At 43.5% G+C, this 25,820-nt stretch overlaps 1 non-coding gene across 1 annotated transcript; it reads left to right on the top strand.

Annotated features, from left to right (window-relative positions):
• The first annotated feature begins 5,777 nt into the window (after positions 1-5,777).
• On the top strand, positions 5,778-5,852 carry Trnas-uga (transfer RNA serine (anticodon UGA)). Its single transcript has one exon. It is a non-coding gene; the product is annotated as a tRNA-Ser (tRNA).
• Positions 5,853-25,820: the final 19,968 nt, after the last annotated feature.

Below are 25,820 nucleotides of genomic sequence, written 5' to 3'. Positions count from 1 at the left end.
TGACATGGCGCCACTCCTCGCGGCTCTTCTTTTTCGAATCACACAGTACATAACCTTTTCTGTTCCTTATAAACGATTTTGGAGACAATCTGAGCAGTCGTCTTCCGTTGTTTGCAGATGACGCTGTCGTTTATCGACTAACAAAGTCATCAGAAGATCAAAACAAACTGCAAAACGTTCCGCTTCACTATCACAGCAATGTCAGAGCCTACTTGGATGAAAATCTACCTGGACAATGGATAGGTCGAAAAAGAGTGTTGAGTACCCACCACGGTCTCCAGACCTTACACCTCTTGATTTCTACCGACGGGTGCAAAAAGTGGCAGTTGACCCAAAATAAAGAAAAGTGTGAGGTCATCCACATGAGTGCTAAAAGGAACTCGTTAAACTTCGGTTACACGGTAAATCAGTCTAATCTAAAAGCCTTGAATTCAACTAAATACCTAGGTATTACAGTTACCACCAACGTAAATTGGAAGGAACCCAGAGGAAATGTTGTGGGGAAGGCTACTCAAAGACTGCGTTTTATTGGCAGGACACTAAGAAAATGTAACAGACCTACTATGGAAACTGTCTACACTCTGCGCTTGTCCGCCCCCTTTTAGAATACTGCTGCACGGTGTGGGATCCTTACCAGATAGGACTGCAGAGTACATCGAAAAAGTTCACAGAAAGGCTGCACGTTTTGTATTATCGCGAAATGTGGGAGAGAGTATCATAGAAATGATACATGATTTGGGATGCACATCATTAAAAGAAAGGCGGTTTTCGTTGCGACGGAATCTTCTCATGAAATTCCTATCACGAACCTTCTCCTCCGAATGCGAAAATATTTTGTTGACACCGACCTACATAGGGAGGAACGATCACCACGGTAAAATAAGGGAAATCAGAGCTCGTACGGAAAGATATAGGTGTTCATTCCTTCCGCGCGCTATACAAGATTGGAATAATAGAGAACTGTGAAAGTGGTTCGATGAAACCACTGCCACGCACTTAAATTTGATTTGCAGAGTATCCATGTAGATGTAGTTGAAAGTACTCCTCCAGGTCATCAGTCTCCAGCTTCGATGACATCGAGCTCCATCTTGCATGAAACACATCTTTTGAAAATGAGGATCACTTTGGATAATGGGGATGAAATCATATTTCAGAACCTTCGCTTACCGTTCGGTAGTCAGTGCCATCAAGGAATATCGCACCGATAAACCCGTGACTGGACATTGCACACCACAGAGTCACCCCTTGAGGGTGAAGAGACACTTCTCTCGCGGATTCTCAGTCCCCCAAATGCTACAATTTTGTTTATTGTCGAACGCATCCAAATGAAAGCTTCGTCGCTAAATAAACCATATACGTGTGCGTACTAATTCCCTGCATGCCCAGCTGCCAACCGTGCTGTTTGAACGTCCTAACGCACACCGCGCCAAAGTTGTGACGATTTTATTTCATATAATTCAATAATTGTCACCCTGTAGGTTTATTTAAACATTTGATCTGGTACTAAATTCGTGCTAATCTTTGTTAAATTTGATTTCAAAAATGTTGGTCTGTAGTTTAAAAACATTCTCTTATCTTGAGGTATTTAAATTGTTTAAACATTTTACCTGTTACTAAATTTGTGCTAGTCAGAAATTACGGGATAGGAATACATTGCATCTCAGAAATTGCGTGCTGATGTTGCAGCCATTTGAAATGTGCTTTCCATTGAAGTTACCTTACATAATGCTTACTGACTAGGAGAAAAAGGCTGCAATGGCGAGACACCCGTAACAAAATCATTTGCGGTGATGAAAAGTTGTAACATATGAGTGCAACTCTGTAAACGTACAAAACATGCTTCTCTGTCGTCTAGTTGTACAAATTTCTACCACATTTCCAGATGACCTATTTTTGACCGTAGCGTGTTAGAATGGCTCTATTTACTTGATGACCTCTCCACGTTGCTCGTAATGTAAGCCACGGCAAAGGAAATGGTTGATATAAATTCAAATCGAATGCAGCCACTGTTAGATTTTCGTAATTATGAAGCCTTAAATACATAGATTTTACAAATGTTATCGATATAGCAGCTGTGAGTGGGAATGCCACCCTGCAGAGATACAACGTGTTAAACTAAAATTCATGTCTTTGACTGTCGCTGTCCGAATCACAGCAGTAATAAAGATTTGAATACACAATATTTAAAACTGAAGTGGGAGAAAAGGAACTATTCATGGAAATCTGTGATGTCACTTCGTAATTCTGTTCCGTCAGTTTCAAATTATTTACGAAAGATGTATGTGGAGCAACGATTATTTGTTTTTGTGGTTTTCTTTTATTCATTTCTAGAAATGGAATGAAACGACAACGCAGAGAAGGAAAAGTGAACAAAAAGTTGACGTTTAGTTCACTTTGACTGCACAAAAAGGCAGCCATTACATATGAACCGTTGCCCTTTGTCCGGTACGCCATTAATCCTACGACACAAAATTTTCTAGCATGAGTGCTTTTCTGCTTTTTTATTTCTCGCTGTACGTCATCAAAAGTTAGTCGAGCTACTACTGCAGTAGAGGTAAAGTTGTACAACAGAATAAAAATGTATGACGGAGCAGAGGAAATGCACATTCTCATTCTGACGGACATTATGACGTCTCAGGTGAAATCCTTTACACGAATGTGTGCTGTAGGGGAGAGACATGTAAGTATTCCGCAAACGTCGAGCAACTCACTGACTTTCACGATTTTTCCTTTATCGGGGGCCACGGTCATCTTTTATTTTCTGAATCAAATGTCCGCCGTTTGATTGTATGTTTTAAGTTTCATCTATTTCACGCTACTTGGATTTCAACTTTATATCCTTTATTTAGTGCCAAGGTGGAATACCACAATATATGTGACGTGTGCGAGTAACGTCATCGTCGAAATACTACAATATACAACGTATTGACCAGTCGTCTCATTATAGAACGTGAGTGCGAATTGAAAATGTAGCGCGACTGACGTTGTGCAATGCGGAAACACGTTATCACATTGTGCTGCGTTTATGATGGCCGATACAGTGCTCTGGCATACACTAACCCCCCCCCCCCCCTCACTCACACACACATATTAATATTTCTCATCTCTGGCTATTCATTTCCAGGGAGTAGCCTAACTACCTGTTCCGTTTTCAAAGGTTATTGTTGAGCCTGCCTCATTTGCATCTACAGGATTTTCTTCTTCTTGTCGGCTTGTATCTCAACAGTTGTTTAGTCAGTCTTCTCGCATGCTCATTCCACCTGTTTCTACATTCCTATTGGGGCTGTTGATCCTTTCAACGTTCAGTTCTTCTATAATTTGTTCATTGCTCATTCGGTCTTGGCGTCTCGTTTTTCACTCCCGTGCGGCACAAACCACACATCCATAGTTTCATTTATCTTCATTTTTGTTCGCTTTCTAATTCCGTCCAAAGGTTCCATCATTAGACCCACACGTATACGGACACTGATGATATTTGACATCTGTACCTCCATTATGCTGGTAGCTGATTTGTTTTCCTAAATAGTTAAAATTGTTCACTTCTTCAGTCATTCTCTTATTGAAAGCAGTTTTTGATCTATTTGACGCAAACCCTTTAAATACCATTACCTTCGTTTTAATAATTGAGATTTCCGTATTGTATAATCCCCCAGTACTTGTCACCACTATACGGCATATTATAATTGTTTTTCATTTTGAAATACAGTAAACTGATGTTCCGCAAAAAGGCAGGTCTTTATTTCTCCATACTGTGATAGCTGAAACCGAGGATGCACTTGTTGTTTCCATGTTTTTAAGACGTCGCCAGCATTAAATGTGATTAGATATATCCAGAACCTGTATGGTGTGTTTAGGATAACCTCGTTTCTCGAGTATTGTCCGCAGTATTTACCAAGAATAAAATTAAAAACAGTTCCCATCCTCCATTCCGGCCAAGGTTTCCAGGAGGTCCCACTTGCTTGTAAGGCAAATGTTGGTACTACTAACCCGTCGAAATGACTCACAACTGGAAATCCCTTTGCCCTACTCTTAGGACAAGAAAATCATGTGTTCATTACTGGTAGCACTTAACTTGTATACATAACCTGTAAACTGACTAGTTGCACATTATTTCGATATAATAAGCAATAAATTATCTATGGAACATGTAACTAACTAACTAACTAACTACTACCAGCTTGCCTTCTATTTTGGTGCAAAGCTCATAACCCTCCCAATTGATTTCTATTTGATAAGCCCCTCTACTTTCAGAGATAGGGAATGAGAAGTACTAAAATCCCCTCAGTAATGAAACAGAAATGTGTATATAAACGTATAACAACATAACTAAATTATCCGAGATTACAGAAAAGAATAGCGAATTAATATGTATGGCTTGTTGTCGTTTTTATGACCTAAAAGTTGTCCGGTGTCATGAAGTATCGTTTGCGTTAGTACAGAACTGTACCAATGTCCTCACTATTTCATAACTCAACATAAGCTTAATATACTTTATTGAGCGCTGGATAAAATGAAGATAACTGCTGTATTTTGAAATGACAAAGACTGGAGGCTGCTTGTTTTAGCATTCCTTTTCCTTGCCACATGTGTATATGTCCGTGACGACTGCGACCTTCATTGCAGAATATACTACTTTGATGTTGTGTTGTAACGAATAATTGTACGATGAAAGGAAGGGAAAAGTTGCAAAAAATGGTTCAAATAGATCTAAGCACTTAACATGTGAGGTCATCAGGACCGTAGACTTAGAACTACTTAAACCTAACCAACCTAAGGACATCAAACACATCCATGCCCAATGCAGAATTCTAACCTGCGACCGTAGCAGCCGCGGGGCAAAAGTTGCATCTGTAACGCAATCGGGCCTGTCTTCGTGCGACGAATGAACCACCAACAACAGCGTATTATCTCCCTGTCTATGAGACATTGCGAATATGTTTAAAATTTAACATACGACGTGGCTGAACATCTAGAGATCGGAAATCGCCATCACACACTCCCTCTTCATTGCGGCATTAAACAAGATATGAAAATTTCTTTATAGAATGTGAAGCAAGTACCTCCAGGTCGGTACCACTATAGCGTGGGCTATGGACATGGTTTCTCATACTTTACAATACACACAATTTGGTGAACATCTAAGTTTTCTTTTTTTTATGTTGCAAAGATCCAGTTTTCAAATACACTGACATCATGCCTAAATAACTACTGGTGTGATTAATCTCCTTCTCTCACATTCAATGTAACCGATGAGTTACAACATACTTAAGGAAATATGAGTTGTTGTTCTTAGTGAGGTACTCAGTAATGTCCAGTCCCACTAACATAACCACCTGTCAAAAGCCTGAATAACTATCTTTTGCAGAGAGGTTAGCTGCGAGACGTGCAGGAAGACAGTCAATGAAGTTCTAAAAAAATTGTTCAAATGGCTCTGAGCACTGTGGGACTTAACATCTGTGGTCATCAGTCCCCTAGAAGAATGAGATTTTCACTCTGCAGCGGAGTGTGCGCTGATATGAAACTTCCTGGCAGATTAAAACTGTGTGCCCGACCGAGACTCGAACTCGGGACCTTTGCCTTTCACAGGCAAGTGCTCTACCAACTGAGCTACCGAAGCACGACTCACGGCCGGTACTCACAGCTTTACTTCTGCCAGTACCTCGTCTCCTACCTTCCAAACTTTACAGAAGCTCTCCTGCGAAGAGCTTCTGTAAAGTTTGGAAGGTCGGAGACGAGGTACTGGCAGAAGTAAAGCTGTGAGTACCGGCCGTGAGTCGTGCTTCGGTAGCTCAGTTGGTAGAGCACTTGCCCGTGAAAGGCAAAGGTCCCGAGTTCGAGTCTCGGTCGGGCACACAGTTTTAATCTGCCAGGAAGTTTCAGTCCCCTAGAACTTAGAACTACGTAAACCTAACTAACCTAAGGACATCACATATATCCATGCCCGAGGCAGGATTCGCACCTGCGACCGTAGCCGTCACGCGGTTCCAGACTGAAGTGCCTAGAACCGCACGGCCACACCGGCCAGCTCATGAGACCACCCAGGGAAGGCCACTAAAACATTTCCCTGACCATAACCCTCCCTGCCTCCCTCTTTGCTTTCAGACGTTTGACGCAGTACAGCCAACGGCCATATGTCCGATGGATCATAATGAAGGGATATGATTCATCTAAAAAGGCAGCCGGTCGCTGCCCAGTGAACGTCCAGTGGCTGCATCGGCGTGCAAATTCCAGCCTTCGTCGCCGATGGATAGCAGTCAGCATGAACCAGGTACTTGCTGAGGACGCCCGTTAGTACCAACATTCACTAAACGGTAGCCCCTAAGAAGACAGAAAATCGTGTCTGAAAGTCCGACCTTCGTCAAAGTTGCTTATGTCAGTGCATATCCCCATTACGACCCGTATCGTCGCTAGAATGGTTTCCGATTTGTGTCTGTCACTGTGCTACACCATACTAAACGCGTCACGTGCCTTCATGAGCATCAGGCGACATTCATTTTCGCGTTGGGAAGTGGTCATAACCTTTTGGCTCGTCAGCGTTTGGTCAAATCGACGAAACTAAGCACCATTGTTAGCCCCTACGCTCTCCATTACTCAACAACTGCACCTTTATTAGGCCGCATACTTGGAGCCCGGTGGCAAGCGAACATTTTACAAACTTAGCTGTTTCCAAAATACTTCCACTCTTGGCCCGAAAGCCTATGGTTATGCTCATCTGGATAAGAACTAAATCGTTCCGTTTCCTCATTACGGCAACCACGGCAGACGGTAGGGATTCACGATCCCGCCGTTGACGTGCTTTATGTACCTTCCACTGCTAATTATGCCTGCCGTCTGCGAGTGGTCATCGTACATTGACGTCGAAGCTAGGCCGTGGTGACTGGACCGCGGAGTACAGGATCCACTGAGTGGGATCGGTTTCATTCCGTATAACATGGAAAATGAAATTGTTTCACTTCTTATTTGGGCTGTAATATTAATGATTCATTTATAAATGTCGCCTGAAGCTGATGAAGGCACGTGACGCGTTTTGTATGGTATGGGACAGTGACAGACACAAATCGGAGCCGGCCGAAGTGGCCGTGCGGTTAAAGGCGCTGCAGTCTGGAACCGCAAGACCGCTACGGTCGCAGGTTCGAATCCTGCCTCGGGCATGGATGTTTGTGATGTCCTTAGGTTAGTTAGGTTTAACTAGTTCTAAGTTCTAGGGGACTAATGACCTCAGCAGTTGAGTCCCATAGTGCTCAGAGCCATTTGAACCATTTGAACACAAATCGGAAACCATTCTAGCGACGATACGGGCCACAAATGGGGATATGCACTGATATAAGCAACTTTGACAAAGGTCAGACTTTCAAACGCGTTATCCTGTTATTCAAACGACCTCGTGTGTTCTCTAAAACTCAGAACCACACGGTACGTTCCCTGTCGGAAATATCTCCCATAGAGCTGTCTGAACACCTTATCTTCGAGAGCAAAGGCATGTTTTGTGAGACTATATTCTGCAGCTTAACAGGAATTTCTAACGCTCTCTAGCAATCACGATTTATAGGAAGGTGGCGTGCCCCTGTGATTGTCCAGCTCCCTAGCCTTTTACCTAGATCAGTATTGGGGAACCTAAAGCTCAACATGAATTGGCACTTTCAGTGCCAAATGTCGTCATCGGTAAAAGTCAGTCAGTTGAGGTAGAATCTAATCCATTATTATCAGTCTTACACAAAATAAATTATTAGGGTATAGGGTATTTGACTATTCCGGAAACTGTCTTGAATGACTAATTATATCATTTTACGCTCTTAACATGCTTGTTTTCCATTTGAATTTCAGTATTCTTTTATAAAAACGGAAATGAAATTCAAATAATTTGAAAGTCAGCTAAAATACTCCATTAGAGTCGTGTGATGCCTGTGATGACACTGGCTACCTTGCTGCTCCTGCTGTTATAAAGCTCTTTAACTGTGATATCTTCTTTGGAATTTACGATTTGGAAGGTAGATTACAAATGGTGTGTAGTACCATACTGTGTAAATATATCTTCAAAACTCCTGAAAAGTTGTTTTTGACTGTTTCAGAGAAAGAGAAGGTGCGTAAAATGTGGTTGCACTATACCCGCAAACTGCCACCACGTCGACGCACAAGTTCTCAAACTTTGTTAAAAATTAGTTGCACTGTGAAGTTGACATTAATTTACCTTCGAGATATGCTTTCCGACTGTTACAAGGAAGGATAGCGTCATTCAACGAATTAAACTTTTAGTGAAAATTGTTTTAGCCGACGGTACCTGAATTGTTTGGTAGCTTGTTTGTTAGAGCGGTATATCGTCAAGTTTTATAAGATGATGTTCATAGATTGCTGGTTCGATTCCAGTCTTATAGAATACTTTAACTTATTTGTAAAACGACCTGACAGTCCTCTCATATGAAAACCCAATCATAATTACAAAATTTCACCATGTCGATCAGAAACTGAATGTTATTTTATTTTACTTGCTGTTTACGTGCACTTATATTTGCAATTTCTGTTCGCACATGACGCGTTCAAAAAAATATTTTCTGATTAATGGGACCATATGCTTGTTACTTTATTAGAGACAAAGTTTCATCATTTTACATAATGATGAACGAAGTCCGCTTCGGACACTGACTTTAGTATACACATACAAACATCACAGTCCTTATGTTACCTACATGTTGTACATACTTTATATCTCTTCGTATACACAACCTCGTCGCCCAACAACAAGTTGTACTTTGGGAGTATGGCGATATCTTCTCTACGAGCAATGCTGCCCAAAAATGTGAATTGTTCGTTCACAAAGTAAAATAATGTATTTGTACTTTGTCGTCCATTCCTCAGACTATGATTAATGTGAAGCTGTATGTAAAATATCCCTCGATTGAATGAACTACTACAATCACTTCTTACTAACGCTATTCTCGTATTTTGTGTGAAACTTCCAAAAATATATAACCCCTCCAGGAATCGAACACGTGACTTCGTTATTCGCAGGCAACTGCACTATTCTTTGCGCCACCGAACACGCGTTGTGCGAGGTCCATGCGAAGAGTCTTCTATTGAGGCAATCAGCACTAAGGTTTGCCAAGAATTACATGTATAATTGTGCTTTTGATCGTTGTTCATGACTGATAGTCGACAATCTAGCTATAACATACGATCCCATTTACAAATGTTCTAAATTTCCTTGGTTTTGAACGAGTTTCATGAAGTTGCAGAGAGCAGGGAATGGAATGTCCGTCGTTGTACATATCGCTGTTCTAAATGGATGGAGCATAAACGCATCAACTTTTGCTAGGTTTCCTCTATCGGCGTTCACAAAATTCCTTTCTGTTGTTACTTAGCCGGCCGCGGTGGTCTAGCGGTTCTATGCGCTCAGTCCGGAACCGCGGGACTGCTACTGTCGCAGGTTAGAATCCTGCCTCGGGCATGGATGTGTGTGAAGTCCGTAGGTTAGTTAGGTTTAAGTAGTTCTAAGTTCTAGGGGACTGATGTTAAGTCCCATAGTGCTCAGAGCCATTTTAACCATTTGTTGTTACTTAAAAGTTGCAATTACGTTTTCCATCGCTAAATAGCTAAACAAGTACGTAAAAACAAGTTCCAGAACAAGTACGTAAAAACATCGTTAACTTCGGCTAACACTCCTACAATACGCATGTAGCTTCGTCTTTGCCCCCAGTCCGTGTCGTCACTAGAGCATCAGCCAATAACAGAGCGTTTTCGATCACGGGACAATATCTTGATATATAATGATTTTTAAGCTTTAATTATAAAAAAATAACACAAATTTTGTGGGATTATTGAACGTAAATGCTATTTAAATGTTATAAGCAATCAGAATAACAACAATCCGAACCATATTTTTAACGTAGGAATATAGCGTATTATGAAAGACGCCTTTGCGGTACAATGGACTTTACGTCAGTGAAAGGCAATATCAGGAGAAATATTACTATTGTAAAAACAGCAATGACCCAGGTACAACGGTGCCATTGTGCTGGGTGTGTTATCAGGTCAGATATTCGCCGAGAGTAATGTGGAATAACTCGCAACGAAGTGAATGAGCGGTGGAAACTGACATACCAAATTAAGCACTAATGAGGCGATATCCTCGAGGCATTAAGTAACAACAGGGAAATTAATAAGACTTTATGCGAGCTTTGATGAGTCATCTGGTCTTTTCTCTTCAAATGGATGATAGCGAGATTAATGAGAATTATTGCTGGAGTTTAGTTTTCATAATTTATGTCAAGACTAAGTGTTACCAGATGAGTCACGAATTAATTTTCGCTTCTCCGGCGGATAGAACCCCTCTTGAAATTTGCATTCGCCAAGAATGTCATTTAGGACACAAAAATATTTGACATATTTTCACAAACTTCATCTTACAGCTGAAGCATGTGCTTATGGAATATAGAAATGTGCAAGCGACTGTGCTGTCTTTCTAGCAAACAGAACCAAGTAAAAAATTTCTGGCAGTTGAGCACAAATACATAACTTCGACTACTTGCGCTTGCAACTACTGTTTTCGATTCCATGATGGTTTAAACATCATCAATCACGCCGTGAGAGATTCTTAGTTTACGCTGGAGTCCACATCGGATTCCATGCCATCACTGAAGTACTTTACGAGATAGAAATGGCTTGGAGTGCAGCACAGACTGGATATATAAAAATTCTCTCATTCTACTCAGAAAACGTCTGCATGCCATGGTATGGCCTGAGGATGTAACAGAGTACCGAAACTGGTTGCCAGACGACAACATAAATAAATTGGGACTATAGATTAAAAATTTTACCAGTAATGTATTGGTCGCTGTATGTCAGAAACATGTCCCATTTTAATTTACAGCTACTGACTGCTACTTTGTCCCCATGTCGGCGTCAGAAACCTATGTCTCATCGTTCTTCAAGCTTCTATTGAACAGGAATAATATTTTCGCTTCTTAACAAAATTGAATCTTTAGACATCATTTTTTGTGAATGATAGCATCCGTAACTTTTCATGTAGCATCCTGTTTTGAATGTGATGTTCAAAACACTGAACATCGATTTCGTTTTCATCCTGACCTGGTATCAGCTTATTAAGAGATGCAATAAGCATTGTAGGTGCATTATTCGAAAGAAATACATAAAGATCCCAGATTCGTTTAAGGAATTTATTGTCTTTTTAAATTAAAAGTTGTCCATTGAGTTTTGCTTATTTCTAGGAAGAGATTTTGAAAATAAACAACTACAGAATTTCAAGGATATAAATTATTGTTCTTATCAATCGGTTTCTGTCGATAATAATCTTCCACAGAACTGAATACATACAATGAGGATTACTTTTAAACATTATGATGTTATATACTCAAATTGAACCAACGAATTAAAACTATATCAAGGTTTAAACCTGTGCCTCTTATCCATTAGTCAGATGCGCTAACCACTACGCCACCCCAGCATGGTGGCTTTGCTCAACTGCACGGACCTCCAAAGCACGCCTCCCTCATCAATCCAAATTCTCATTCATGCTTCAGTCCACTTGGTATATCCCCTGAAATCGAGCAATGGCGTTGGTTCAAAGCTTCATTAATTGCTTTAGTTTGCGCATATACATCACAAATGCTTGAGAGTTGAAAGGATTGAAAGTTGACTTTCATTCGTGACGTTCATTTCGCAGATTACTCTGCATGTTTGAAGTAAATAAACCCATATAATGGTTAATTAGTCTTATTAGGTGGATTGGAAAGAGAGATGATTAAACACATGTCTGAAATAATACGGGCTTTGGTAATGATAATATTTAGTTGCATGCTGTAGGTGTAAGCAAAGTAAATTTGCCAGTAGAGGCGAGGAGTGGACGCGCACCCGTGGAGGCGAAGGCCGGCGAGCGCCGGAAGAGCATTGTGCAGGGGCCGGCGGGTCCCAGGGGATGCGGCCAGTGACCGGCAAGCATCAAACAAAACACCGCCGGGTGCCAGGTGAGAGAGAGAGGGGAAATGTCGAGCAGACAGAGGGTCAACGCCAGCTGTTTGAACAGAGAAATTTTTGGATAGGCGGAGAAATTGTATCACTCCGCGAGGGAGATGTGGGAGGCCTTTGCAGCGTCGGGATTGGCTGATTAGAGTTTGGCGGCAAGATTGTCGCAAGAACATCGTGCAGAGGAGGCTGGTAGAGGAGAGCGTCTGGTGCCGTGAAAGCGGACAGTCGCCAAGTTCGGTAGCTCTGAGATAGGGACTTAGATTCTGAATACTGTACTGTGAATGATCTAGAGTTTGCTGCTACAGTAGGACATCAGCGTCCACGATATGCATTACATTGACTACTAGTATAATTGCAGTTGATTCCGCCTTATAGGCTGGCAGTCACCATGGTACGTAGTCAACCAGTGCACAGAGCTGTCATACTGGTATTGCACCTTAATACAAGACACACGTGGCTGCACCTTAAAGGTTGTTGAGCCAGTCTTGAAAGCGTTGTATACCATTTAGAGGAAATATAGGGCTTGTGGTATTAGTAGTTTCTGAGTAGTTTATTCTGCTCAAGATATTTGAGACACTTACCTTATTTCAGCGACTTCGCAGGTGCAGTCGTCGCCCCAGCAGTATCGACGGAGCCAGCACGCTGGTAGACGGTATTGTAAAACTTGCAGCAGCGGCAGTGAAGTTCAGAAATAGTTGTTGCATCGTGTTCTTCCCATCCACTGAGCATCCGTGCAGTTTTGCTGACGATTCGTTATTCTTTATTTGTCTTTTTGCATGTTGTTTGGTTTGTTTCTTGGTGTTGGTGTCCGAAGTACGTATGATTTCAGACACAAAAGAGATTATAGGAATGCAGTCAGATCGCATTTACCATTTGCTTTTCCAGGGGCATAATTAAATATAACTTCGCATCGACTTAACATTAAGAGCTGAGAGCCAGTGTAGTATATCTAAGAACAGTGTACAATTTGTTTAATTTGGTTTCATTCATGATTTGTTCAATATGATCTAATTTCTATCGTGAGATAATTTACAATAAATACAAGTTATTTACAATATCGCTTTTGATTCTGTAGTAGGTGGTAATTAGCCGTCACTGTCACATTAATATATTTCATTCTTGTTCAATAGCGGCCGCTACGCCAATAAGAAACCCTACAAGATCTCTCAAACCAAGCTGTTCAATTCGATTAAAGCACCCTTGGCTGGGTTTCGGGCAGGATCTCAAGTTTCATCCAAGGCTGAAAGCTGTTCCAATACAGTTGGAAAGCCTCTGCAATGCTGTTTGAGTTTAGAGGGAATACCAAGTGGGCAGCAGGGTGAATGGGAATTTAGACCGAGGATGGAGGCGTCCTTGAGTAGTCCTTGGGTAGTGCATGCAAATGTGCAAAGCCACTGTGCCAGGGTGGCGTAGTTATTAGCGTATCTGCCTAGTAAGCAGGAGACCCAGGTTCGAAACCCAGGCTTGGTACGGATTTTCATTCGTTGCTTCGGTCTATATCGGTCATAGATGTTTGAGCCCTGGGAAGGTCTCTCAAACCAAAATTTCATTTGTTTAAAGATTATCTCAACGTGATCCACCGTGGCAATGCTATAAAAACAATGCAGCGTCGACCAACTTGGCAAATACAGGCACACACCAATGCAAGAGAATAAAAGAAAAATATCTGACATTTGAGATATCGTGAAAAGTACGTATTTGTGATTTTTACTGCCGGTTTTTCCCGTAACAAAATGGCTGTAAGCACCATGGGACTTAACATCTGAGGTCATCAGTCCCTTAGAACTATTTAAATGTAACTGACCTAAGGACATCATACACATCCATGCCCGACGCAGGATTCAAACCAGCGATCGTAGCAGCAGCGCATTTCCGGTCTGGAGCGCCTACAACCGTTCGGCCACAGCGGCCGGCTTTCCCGTAACAGTTCACTGCAAAGTATGTCCTAGTAAAAATGACACAAGTGATGTACACTGCCATCACGTATCACTTCAATATATGTACAGTACAAAACCGTCTCTGAATGTCCACATCTGAATATTGTTTTTCCCACTCAACAGTATCTGGAAAGAGTTTTGCTGTACCGTGAAATTCACAATTGCAAAGCAGTTTTGAAAGACTTGTAAGTAGGCTGTTTAGGTTTTTATGTTGGTAACGTCACGTAGCGCTCTGTATGAAAATCATTGACTGTGCCGTGTGCAGTGTGTGGCTGGTTTGCATTGTTGGAATATTTGCCATTGTAGTGTTGGGCAGTTGGATGTGAACAGCGCGTAGCGTTGAGCAGTTGGAGGTGAGCCGCCAGCAGTGGTGGATGTGGGGAGTGAGATGGCGGAGGTTTGAGAGCGGATGATCTGGACGTGTGTCCTTCACAGAGATTAAATTTGTAAGACTGGATGTCATGAACTGATATATATATATATATATATATATATATATATATATATATATATATATATTATGACTTTTGAACGCTATTAAGGTAAATACATTGTTTGTTCTGTATCAAAATCTTTCATTTGCTATGCCTATCAGTAGTTAGTGCCTTCAGTAGTTAGAATCTTTTGAAAAATGGTTCAAACGGCTCTGTGCACTGTGGGACTTAAATTCTGAGGTCATCAGTCCCCTAGAACTTAGAACTACTTAAACCTAACTAACCTAAGGACATCACATACATCCATGTCCGAGGCAGGATTCGAACCTGCGACCGTAGCGGTCTTGCGGTTCCAGGCTGTAGCGCCTACAACCGCTCGGCCACACCGGCCGGCGAGTTTAGCTTACAGATGGCGCTTGTTTCTTGGTAGTTTGAACTCCTACAACTTCGTGATTTTCATTGGTGTCAGGAGTTTAAGAGACAAAACTCAGTGCAGAAGCGTGTCAGAGTCGATGCGAGAGGAGGAGGGGAGTAAAAGGGTAGAGATAAAAAAAAGAGGAGGCAGGCGGGACGGCAGTGTACGTCTACGGCCGCTGTTACGCGTGCTTCAACCTTCGCTCCGAGGGCTTCAACGATCGGTGCAGAGCCCATCCGAAGCGGCAAGTGTTATCGATGAGACGGCTATATCCCAGAACTACAAGCGCCAGCCGCTGTTTTACGGCGCCTTGTAAAGCGAGTACGCCGAGTAAGTCATATTTATTTGAGCCGCACGACAAGACGGGTCCCGCCTCCGGGGCGCAGAGATCGCGTGAATACTGAAAAAGCTTAGAGTGTGCCGCCTAGGGTGATCGTGAAAGAAGGGTGCCGATGCTGGAGCGGGCGGTGGCGCTGGAGCGCTGGAGGGGAGAAGAGCGTTCCGAAGCGCGGGAGGTGCTTGGCGGGGGTTCGTAGGAAAACACAGAACGGCATTACAGCTCCGGGTCACGAGAAGAGGCGGGCAGAGGTAAATAGAAAGAAGAGATATATTGCGAACCTTAGTAGAAATTGGTGAGCTGAATTGGCTATGTTCCCCCTCCGCCTCCTCCGTGCCACTGTGTGGCCTCATGGCTTGGCTTTCCCCACCCCCCCACCCCCTGCCACCAGCCATCTTTCTTTATTGGCCCCACCCACCTTGCACCCATCTTACAAAGCCCCCGGATTTTCCCAAGGACCGACGCTGAGGTATTATTGAAAGATTATACCGGCCGCTGCTCGCCGTTCGCCCTAGCGTCGCAGGCACTACCGCCCCTTAGCCTCGCCTGCCCTGCTTCGTTCGTAACGACCTCCTTTTCTCTGCCCGCAAGGACCGGGGGCCCATCAAGCTATCTCACCCCCAACCATTCTCGGCCTTAAGCGTCCGCTTGACAGGAGACTCTGTTCTGTGTTTATCTGCCTTAAGACACAATTAAGAAAATTCTCCCCTGAACCGCGATGCCGCTGCCGACGCAGTTCGCGATAAACTTGGGATACAGCGTGAGCAGGGGGAGGGGGTGGGTGGCTCGGCCCGTTCTCCAGGGGTGGAGCGACGTATATTGTGGGACTGAAGACAAAGAGGAAGGTGCGTGAGCAGGGGAGAGGATGTAAGAGGAACGGAAAAAGAAAGGAATGCGATGGAGAAGAGACGCCGCCAGAAACAATGAGCGGCTCTAAGAAGGCGGCTGCCGATTCTGCCTGCCTCATTTGACTCTGATCGGTCACCGCTGTCGCTTAAAAAGTAAATTGCAACCTGCTGTGGAATCCAACTTTAATGCTTCACTGACGAAGGGAATCACTTTTTGAGTTAATCGTAACGAGAAAAGGATCTAGAGGAAGAAATTAACTTCGTGCAGAAAAATACTCCCGTTGTAAAGAGATCGAAAGGATCACAGATCGCCTTCGACTTCCATTACAAAAGTGGCACTTTTACCGGCTGTGACCGGTGCTCAGTTCACACACATTATGAAATATTGAAACACATTTTGTGTTAAGGGAGGCGCCAAGCAGTATACAAGATGTCTCTCCTAAGAGCCAATGGCCTCGCCGCAGTGGTAACTTCGGTTCCCGTCAGATAAGTGCTGTCGGGTTTGGCTACCACTTGGATGGGTCTGCCGAGTGCTGTTGGCAAGCAGATTACACTCAGCCCTTCAGCCCTTGTGAGGGCAGTAGAGGAGCTACTTGGTTGAGAAGTAGCAGCATCGGTCACGAAAAACTGACAACGGTTGCGACAACAGTGCGCTGACGACATGTACCTCCATATCCGGATCTGGTGACGCCTTTGGGCCGAGAATGACACTGCGGCTGGTCAGTACCGTTCGGTTTTCAAGGCTTCTTGAGTCGGTGTTAATTTCCTTCTTTTTTTAATTTTTTTTTCTCTTCTGTCTTCTGGCGCATTTTCTCTGGTGTTGCCATTTTCCTTTTCCAAGAGTCATCATAGAGTCATCATAGAAACACCACTAATCACATCAGCACTGCTCTGGCCTGCTCTGACTGCTACCGCCAAGCGGCAGCGCTACTCAGTCGCTACTGGAGTGCTCGGTTATTCCTCATGTTTTTAATGTCCTTGTTAAAATATATCAATAAAACGAATAACAACGCAGTAGACTAATTCGGGACCGTTCTATCGAATGGGCACATAAAATTACCATGTAAAATTCATTTTATTTGTGAAGGGAAACAAATAGGAGCAGGAGAGTAATTCACGACAGGATCTTTTTCTATGTGACAGATGTGAAAATTACCGAACTATCAGTTTGATAAGTCACAGCTGCAAAATACTAACGCGAATTCTTTACAGACGAATGGAATAACTGGTAGAAGTGGACCTCGGGGAAGATCAGTTTCGATTCCGTAGAAATGTTGGAACACGTGAGGCAATACTAACCTTACGACTTATCTTAGAAGAAAGATTAAGAAACGGCAAACCTACGTTTCTAGCATTTGTAGAGTTAGAGAAAGCTTTTGACAACGTTAACTGGAATACTCTCTCTAAAATTCTGAAGGTGGCAGGGGTAAAATACAGGGAGCGAAAGGCTATTTACAATTTGTACAGAAACCAGATGGCAGTTATAAGAGTCGAGAGGCATGAAAGGGAAGCAGTGGTTGGGAAAGGAGTGAGACAGGGTTGTAGCCTCTCCCCGATGTTATTCAATCTGTATATTGAGCAAGCAGTAAAGGAAACAAAAGAAAAATTCGGAGTAGGTATTAAAATTCATGGAGAAGAAGTAAAAACTTTGAGGTTCGCCGATGACATTGCAATTCTGTCAGTGACAGCAAAGGACTTGGAAGAGCAGTTGAACGGAATGGACAGTGTCTTGAAAGGAGGATATAAGATGAACATCAACAAAAGCAAAACGAGGATAATGGAATGTAGTCAAATTAAATCGGGCGATGCTGAGGGGATTAGATTAGGAAATGAGACACTTAAAGTAGTAAAGGAGTTTTGCTATTTAGGGAGCAAAATAACTGATGATGGTCGAAGTAGAGAGGATATAAAATGTAGACTGGCAATGGCAAGGAAATCGTTTCTGAAGAAGAGAAATTTGTTAAAATCGAGTATAGATTTAAGTGTCAGGAAGTCGTTTCTGAAAGTACACTCCTGGAAATTGAAATAAGAACACCGTGAATTCATTGTCCCAGGAAGGGGAAACTTTATTGACACATTCCTGGGGTCAGATACATCACATGATCACACTGACAGAACCACAGGCACATAGACACAGGCAACAGAGCATGCACAATGTCGGCACTAGTACAGTGTATATCCACCTTTCGCAGCAATGCAGGCTGCTATTCTCCCATGGAGACGACGCTTCATCCAGTCCCAAATCATGCTCAATGGGGGACAGATCCGGAGATCTTGCTGGCCAGGGTAGTTGACTTACACCTTCTAGAGCACGTTGGGTGGCACGGGATACATGCGGACGTGCATTGTCCTGTTGGAACAGCAAGTTCCCTTGCCGGTCTAGGAATGGTAGAACGATGGGTTCGATGACGGTTTGGATGTACCGTGCACTATTCAGTGTCCCCTCGACGATCACCAGTGGTGTACGGCCAGTGTAGGAGATCGCTCCCCACACCATGATGCCGGGTGTTGGCCCTGTGTGCCTCGGTCGTATGCAGTCCTGATTGTGGCGCTCACCTGCACGGCGCCAAACACGCATACGACCATCATTGGCACCAAGGCAGAAGCGACTCTCATCGCTGAAGACGACACGTCTCCATTCGTCCCTCCATTCACGCCTGTCGCGACACCACTGGAGGCGGGCTGCACGATGTTGGGGCGTGAGCGGAAGACGGCCTAACGGTGTGCGGGACCGTAGCCCAGCTTCATGGAGACGGTTGCGAATGGTCCTCGCCGATACCCCAGGAGCAACAGTGTCCCTAATTTGCTGGGAAGTGGCGGTGCGGTCCCCTACGGCACTGCGTAGGATCCTACGGTCTTGGCGTGCATCCGTGCGTCGCTGCGGTCCGGTCCCAGGTCGACGGGCACGTGCACCTTCCGCCGACCACTGGCGACAACATCGATGTACTGTGGAGACCTCACGCCCCACGTGTTGAGCAATTCGGCGGTACGTCCACCCGGCCTCCCGCATGCCCACTATACGCCCTCGCTCAAAGTCCGTCAACTGCACATACGGTTCACGTCCACGCTGTCGCGGCATGCTACCAGTGTTAAAGACTGCGATGGAGCTCCGTATGCCACGGCAAACTGGCTGACACTGACGGCGGCGGTGCACAAATGCTGCGCAGCTAGCGCCATTCGACGGCCAACACCGCGGGTCCTGGTGTGTCCGCTGTGCCGTGCGTGTGATCATTGCTTGTACAGCCCTCTCGCAGTGTCCGGAGCAGGTATGGTGGGTCTGACACACCGGTGTCAATGTGTTCTTGTTTCCATTTCCAGGAGTGTATTTGTATGGAGTGTAGCCATGTATGGAAGTGAAACATGGACGATAACCAGTTTGGACAAGAAGAGAATAGAAGCTTTCGAAATGTGGTGCTACAGAAGAATGCTGAAGATAAGGTGGGTAGATCACGTAACTAATGAGGAGGTATTGAATAGGATTGGGGAGAAGAAAAGTTTGTGGCACAACTTGACTAGAAGAAGGGATCAGTTGGTAGGACATGTTTTGAGGCGTCAAGGGATCACAAATTTAGCATTGGAGGGCAGCGTGGAGGGTAAAAATCGTAGAGCGAAACCAAGAGATGAATACACTAAGCAGATTCAGAAGGATGTAGGTTGCAGTAGTTACTGGGAGATGAAGAAACTTGCACAGGATAGAGTAGCATGGAGAGCTGCATCAAACCAGTCTCAGGACTGAAGACCACAACAACAACAACAACATCTTTTTCTAAGGGCCCATGACGGATTTCTCTTCTGTTCCATCCTTTTCATCTAAGATAAGCACTCACACCTTAAGCCATCAGTTATTTTCACTCATTTGTTGGATGTGTTCCTCTACAGTTTATGGTCTCCTCAGCACCCTTAAGATATTATCCAATTCTTAACACATTTTACCACGTGGCTGTGCTTTTAGTGAGCGTGTTCCAAATAATTTTCAGTACCATTTTGTAACACCGATGCTCGCTAGTCCATCACTTGCTTCCCCTGCAAACAGGACGCCTTCCCATAGGCTGTGTTAGTCCGAATACTTCTGAATTAATTTCTAATTCCTACATCAATATGATCCATCGTATATTTCACTCAGTGAAACTTGTTGATTGTAATATTCCATATCTTCTTTCATTTGCGCAACCTCGTCTCAAGAGCAATATTTGCTACTATATTTGTGGCACACTGATCTACTTCCACGTACTTACGCTGATACGGCTAGATGCATGTATCTGCCTGGGATCTTTGAGGCGAGTGTAGCTTCGGCCAGTGTCTGGAGAGGACGTGGTCGCCACACATAACTTGCCACTTTGGAAGAAAAAAAAATGCGTTTTGCTTCAGTATATCCCGTTTGGGCTGCTCTGGAGTGAAATTCTTTTGCTTGTGCTTGATATGGTGTACTGACGGCCGAGAAACATGGACTGCAATACCTAAAAAAATGGCTCTGAGCACTATGCGACTTAACTGCTGAGGTCATCAGTCGCCTAGAACTTAGAACTAATTAAACCTAACTAACCTAAGGACATCACACACATCCATGCCTGAGGCAGGATTCGAACCTGCGACCGTAGCAGTCACGCGGTTCCAGACTGAAGCGCCTTTAACCGCACGGCCACACCGGCCGGCAATACCTAAAAGCAGCCTACTGTTTTTATTCATGCAGTGGTGCTGACAGTCGGATAAGCACCGATTCAAGAACAGAAGGTAGTGCGTTTATTTCAAGATTTGGCGAGCTATATCGGAATCTGTGGTTGCTTAAGTTATGTTGTTGGTTGAGTAGCAGAGTGACACGTTCAGTTACGATCAATGTGAGGCATATTCTGTTGTGTTTACATGTTCTCTCTGATTCGTGACTGGGTTTTGCAAGTCGGTTTTTCATTCAACAGATAGGCTGTGTGTGTTACATGATTTTCAAATACACTTTCAAGAATTGATATTTGTTTGCATGTGTTAATGACAGCACCCCTTTCATGCAGTTCTAATCGGTGTGCTGTAAGTACGCTTTTGCACCCTTGAAACGAAACAGTAAACTAAAGTTAATGCAAATTTTATTTCAGATCAATGTTACTCATATATTTAGTTAAATGTGACATTCCATGCCGGTATGTCTATTTATATGTAAGTAAGATAAATATATCCTTGGCTGATTCAATTAATATTTCACTCACCATCGTTTTTGCATTTCCCATCTGCGACAAAAACATAACTTAACCAGCGTACTTCAGCGACTCACTTGCAGTGGCCATATGGCAAGCTGAAAAATGCTGAGGACAAATATTGCTCTCTTAAGTGGACAATCCGAGACACAGATACAACCATTTGAAGTTTTCTGTTCAATCTGTACATCGAGGAAGCAGTAATGGAAATAAAAGAAAGGTTCAGGAGTGTAATTAAAATTCAAGGTGAAAGGATATCAATGATACGATTCGCTGATGACGTTGCTATCCTGCATGAAAGTGAAGAAGAATTACATGATCTGCTGAACGGAATGAACAGTCTAATGAGTACACAGTATGGACTGAGAGTTAATCGACGAAAGACGAAGGTAATGAGAAGTAGTAGAAATAAGAACAGCAAGAAACTTAACTTCAGGATTGATGGTCACGAACTCGATGAAGTTACGGAATTGTGCTACCTACGATTGAAATAACCAATGACGGACGGAGCAAGGAGGACATCGAAAGAAGACTAGCTATGGCAAAAAAGGCATTCCTGGGCAAGAGAAGTCTACTAATATCAAATATCGGCCTTAATTTGAGGAAGAAATTTCTGAGAATGTACGTCTGGAGTACAGCATTGTATGGTAGTGAAACATGGACTGTTGGAAAACCGGAACAGAAAAGAATCGAAACATTTGAGATGTGGTGCTATAGACGAATGTTGAAAATTAGGTGGACTGATAAGGTAAGGAATGAGGAGGTTCTACGCAGAATCGGAGAGGAAAGGAATATGTGGAAAACACTGATAAGGAGAAGGGACAGGATGATAGGACATCTGCTAAGACATGAGGGAATGACTTCCATGGTACTAGAGGGAGCTGTAGAGGGCAAAAACTGTAGAGGAAGACAGAGATTGGAATACATCCAGCAAATGATTGAGGATGTAGGTTGCAAGTGCTACTACGAGATGAAGAGGTTAGCACAGGAGAGGAATTCGTGGCAGGCCGCATCAAACTAGTCAGAAGAAAGCCCTTCATCAAAATTTTACCAAAAATTAAAAATAGTTTAGTAATGTTGTAAAATAACAACTTCATCAACTGCATAGTAAACCATCACGAAAAAGACAGTTGCACAGACGTGAAGCTATATGTTGAAGTCGAATACATCAAACCCGGTACTCTAATCAAAAGAAAACTTTAGTGAAAGTGATGAGCAATGTCTTTGACAGAACAGGAGTAGGATAAAACCCAAAGAACTTTCACATACAGGTAGAGAGGTTGTTCGTTGTTGCAAGAAAGTGTGTTTAAATACTTACATCACGCAACAGCTACAAGGAAACTTTCTCTGAAAAGTATCTTGATTTTGCATAAATAAAATAAAGGAACAGCTGATTTTAACTGAGCGGGATGTCGGAAGCTGGAGAACAGCAGTTTGATGCGTCCTCCCAAGTGTTTCGCTGAGCGTCACGACCGAATGCGTGTGTCAGTGAGAGTAGAGAATTTACATGCTGCGTTCTTTTCAACATGACTGAGTAATAAGCAAAAAATAAATGTACACATCCAATACCGTTTTGTCATATATTTACAAGAGATACACTGATCAGTTCGGACCACGTGGCTTACAGGCGGTATGTCCACCTTTGCGACGAATATCTCCGATGACACTTCGTGAAATGGAAGCAATGATACCTTGGTATGTCGCCCGAGGGAGATGGCACCACACATGCACACACAAATCACCTAATTCCTGTAAATTTCGGGCAGGGAAGCGATAAGCTCTGACGCCACATTCAATCACATCCCAGACGTTTTCGATTAGGTAAATATCTGACAAGTCTGGGGGCCAGCGCATCAACTGGAACTCCACACTGAGTCCCTCGAAGCACTCCATGACACTCCTGGCCTTAAAAAATGGTTCAAATGGCTCTGAGCACTATGGGACTCAACATCTTAGGCCATAAGCCCCTAGAACTTAGAACTACTTAAACCTAACTAACCTAAGGACATCACACACACCCATGCCCGAGGCAGGATTCGAACCTGCGACCGTAGCAGTCGCGCGGTTCCGGACTGCGCGCCTAGATCCTGGCCTTAAGACACGGTGCATTATTCTGTTGAAGAAGGCCACTACCGTCAGAAAACATGATGTCACGAGGAAGTGCACTTGGTCTGCAACCAGTGTTCAGTACTCCTTGGCCGTCACGGTGTCTTGCATGAGCTTACTAGACCCATGAACGCCCACCTATACGAGTATGTTCCCCAGAGCACAGTGGAGCAGCCGCCAGCTTGTCTCCATCCCGCTGTACACGTGTCAAGGTGCTGTTTCCCTGGACGACGGCGTATTTACGCCCTCCGATCGGTATGATGAAGAACTTATGGGGATTCATGAGCACATGCAGCTCTCTGCCGTTGCACCAATGTCCAGTGCCGATGGTCTCTTGCCTATTTCATTCGTAGTTGCCAATTTTGTGAAGTTCATATTGGCACATGCTTGGGTCGTCGGCTGCAAAGGCCCATAGCTAGAAGTGCCCAGTGCACTGTGTGTTCAGACACATTTATCCTCTGTCCAACAGTAAAGTCTGACGTTAGTTTCGCCGGAGTTCACTGCCTGTCTTATACAGGGTGATTCAAAAAGAATACCACAACTTTAAAAATGTGTATTTAATGAAAGAAACATAATATAACCTTCTGTTATACATCATTACAAAGAGTATTTAAAAAGTTTTTTTTTCACTCAAAAACAAGTTCAGAGATGTTCAATATGGCCCCCTCCAGACACACGAGCAATATCAACCCGATACTCCAACTCGTTCCACACTCTCTGTAGCATATCAGGCGTAACAGTTTGGATAGCTGCTGTTATTTCTCGTTTCAAATCATCAATGGTGGCTGGGAGAGGTGGCCGAAACACCATATCCTTAACATACCCCCATAAGAAAAAATCTCAGGGGGTAAGATCAGGGCTTCTTGGAGGCCAGTGACGAAGTGCTCTGTCACGGGCTGCCTGGCGGCCGATCCATCGCCTCGGGTAGTTGACGTTCAGGTTTCATAACTAACCTTTTTCGTAGGACTCTCCATGCAGTTGATTGTGTAATTTGCAGCTCTCTGCTAGCTCTGCGAGTCGATTTTCCTGGGCTGCAAACAAATGCTTGCTGGATGCGTGCTACATTTTCATCACTCGTTCTCGGCCGTCAAGAACTTTTCCCTTTGCACAAACACCCATTCTCTGTAAACTGTTTATACCAACGTTTAATACACCACCTATCAGGAGGTTTAACACCATACTTCGTTCGAAATGCACGCTGAACAACTGCCGTCGATTCACTTCTGCCGTACTCAATAACACAAAAAGCTTTCTGTTGAGCGGTCGCCATCTTAGGATCAACTGACGCTGACGCCTAGTCAACAGCGCCTCAAGCGAACAAATGTACAACTAAATGAAACTTTATAGCTCCCTTAATTCGCCAACAGATAGTGCTTAGCTCTGCCTTTTGTCGTTGCAGAGTTTTAAATTCCTAAAGTTGTGGTATTCTTTTTGAATCACCCTGTATTATCAGTCTGCGAACCCCACAACATCTGGACGTGGGTCAACCCTGGTCTCGCCACTTATTGAAGACATTCACTACAGCACTCTTAAAAATTCGAGCAGTTTCCGAAAAGCTCGTGCATAGCCTCCGGGCCATCATAATGTGCCTTCGGTGAAACTCCGATAGATAGAGCGTCTTCCGAATTCTACGCACAGACAACACGCTTTTTCCTTTTCTCGATACTATTGTGTTAGTACACGCATACTCGTGTGTATTATAAACTGTATGATAGTGGGATTCGTAACTTATTACGCATTCTTGTGCATGCAAAAAATGAAAAGCAATAAAAAAGTGAAAAGAGGTCGGATGGTCTAAGTCTGGCTATCTTAACGTACGTCAAATATTGTCTGGACTACTATGACGTCGGGACAAACGCTTTTCAAATACTGTATCTTCCAGAATTACAGTTTGTTAGAAGATATGCTAAAGCTGTGTACATAACACTCATGTAATGAAATTACTGTTAAAATTGTATTCATGTGTGACTGGTTAAAAGTCGGTGTTAACGGCAATTTGTGATTTAAGAGGAGAAAAGGTGGTGGGATGGGCGAAGAGAGAGGGTCTGTGACCCTCATCAGACTCGAAACCTAGATGCGCGCCGTATCACCAGGAGCTTTTCTGCACGGTATATTTAAAATGGCTGTAGTTGTAGTAAAATGAGAGAGAGTAGGAATACGATGAACGTGTGCAGATGTCTGTATTTCCTCAATGCACGCGTAAACTCGACTTGGAGGGGTGTGTCCGCTGATGGTGCAAAGCACCCATCCACCCTGACGCACACACTGTCTTGGAAATGGTATTTATAGGAGTACAGACAGAGACAGATACGACAGGCCACCTCACATATATCCAGTGTACTTCCCCTTTCTGTGAATCACAATATTGATATTGTTGTAATCTTTGAGCTCTTGCACTAAAACCAGTTGCGACATATGCTGTATCGATACAAGTTTTTTCACAGCCTCTGTGCAAAAATCGGTCTTCGCGAGTAGGCTTTGCTCTCGGCCAATAGCAAGCGTTCGTGGGTTGCAAAATACGTGGTTTATTTGTCTGAAGTGAGTTAGTATAGTTTGGTCCTAGTTGATAGCTACTTTCGAG

The sequence above is a fragment of the Schistocerca nitens genome, chromosome 1 (genome assembly GCF_023898315.1).
Source record: "Schistocerca nitens isolate TAMUIC-IGC-003100 chromosome 1, iqSchNite1.1, whole genome shotgun sequence".
Taxonomy (NCBI): domain Eukaryota; kingdom Metazoa; phylum Arthropoda; class Insecta; order Orthoptera; family Acrididae; genus Schistocerca; species Schistocerca nitens.
Note: the sequence above shows the minus strand (reverse complement) of the source record. Positions and strands in the feature narration are given on the sequence as shown.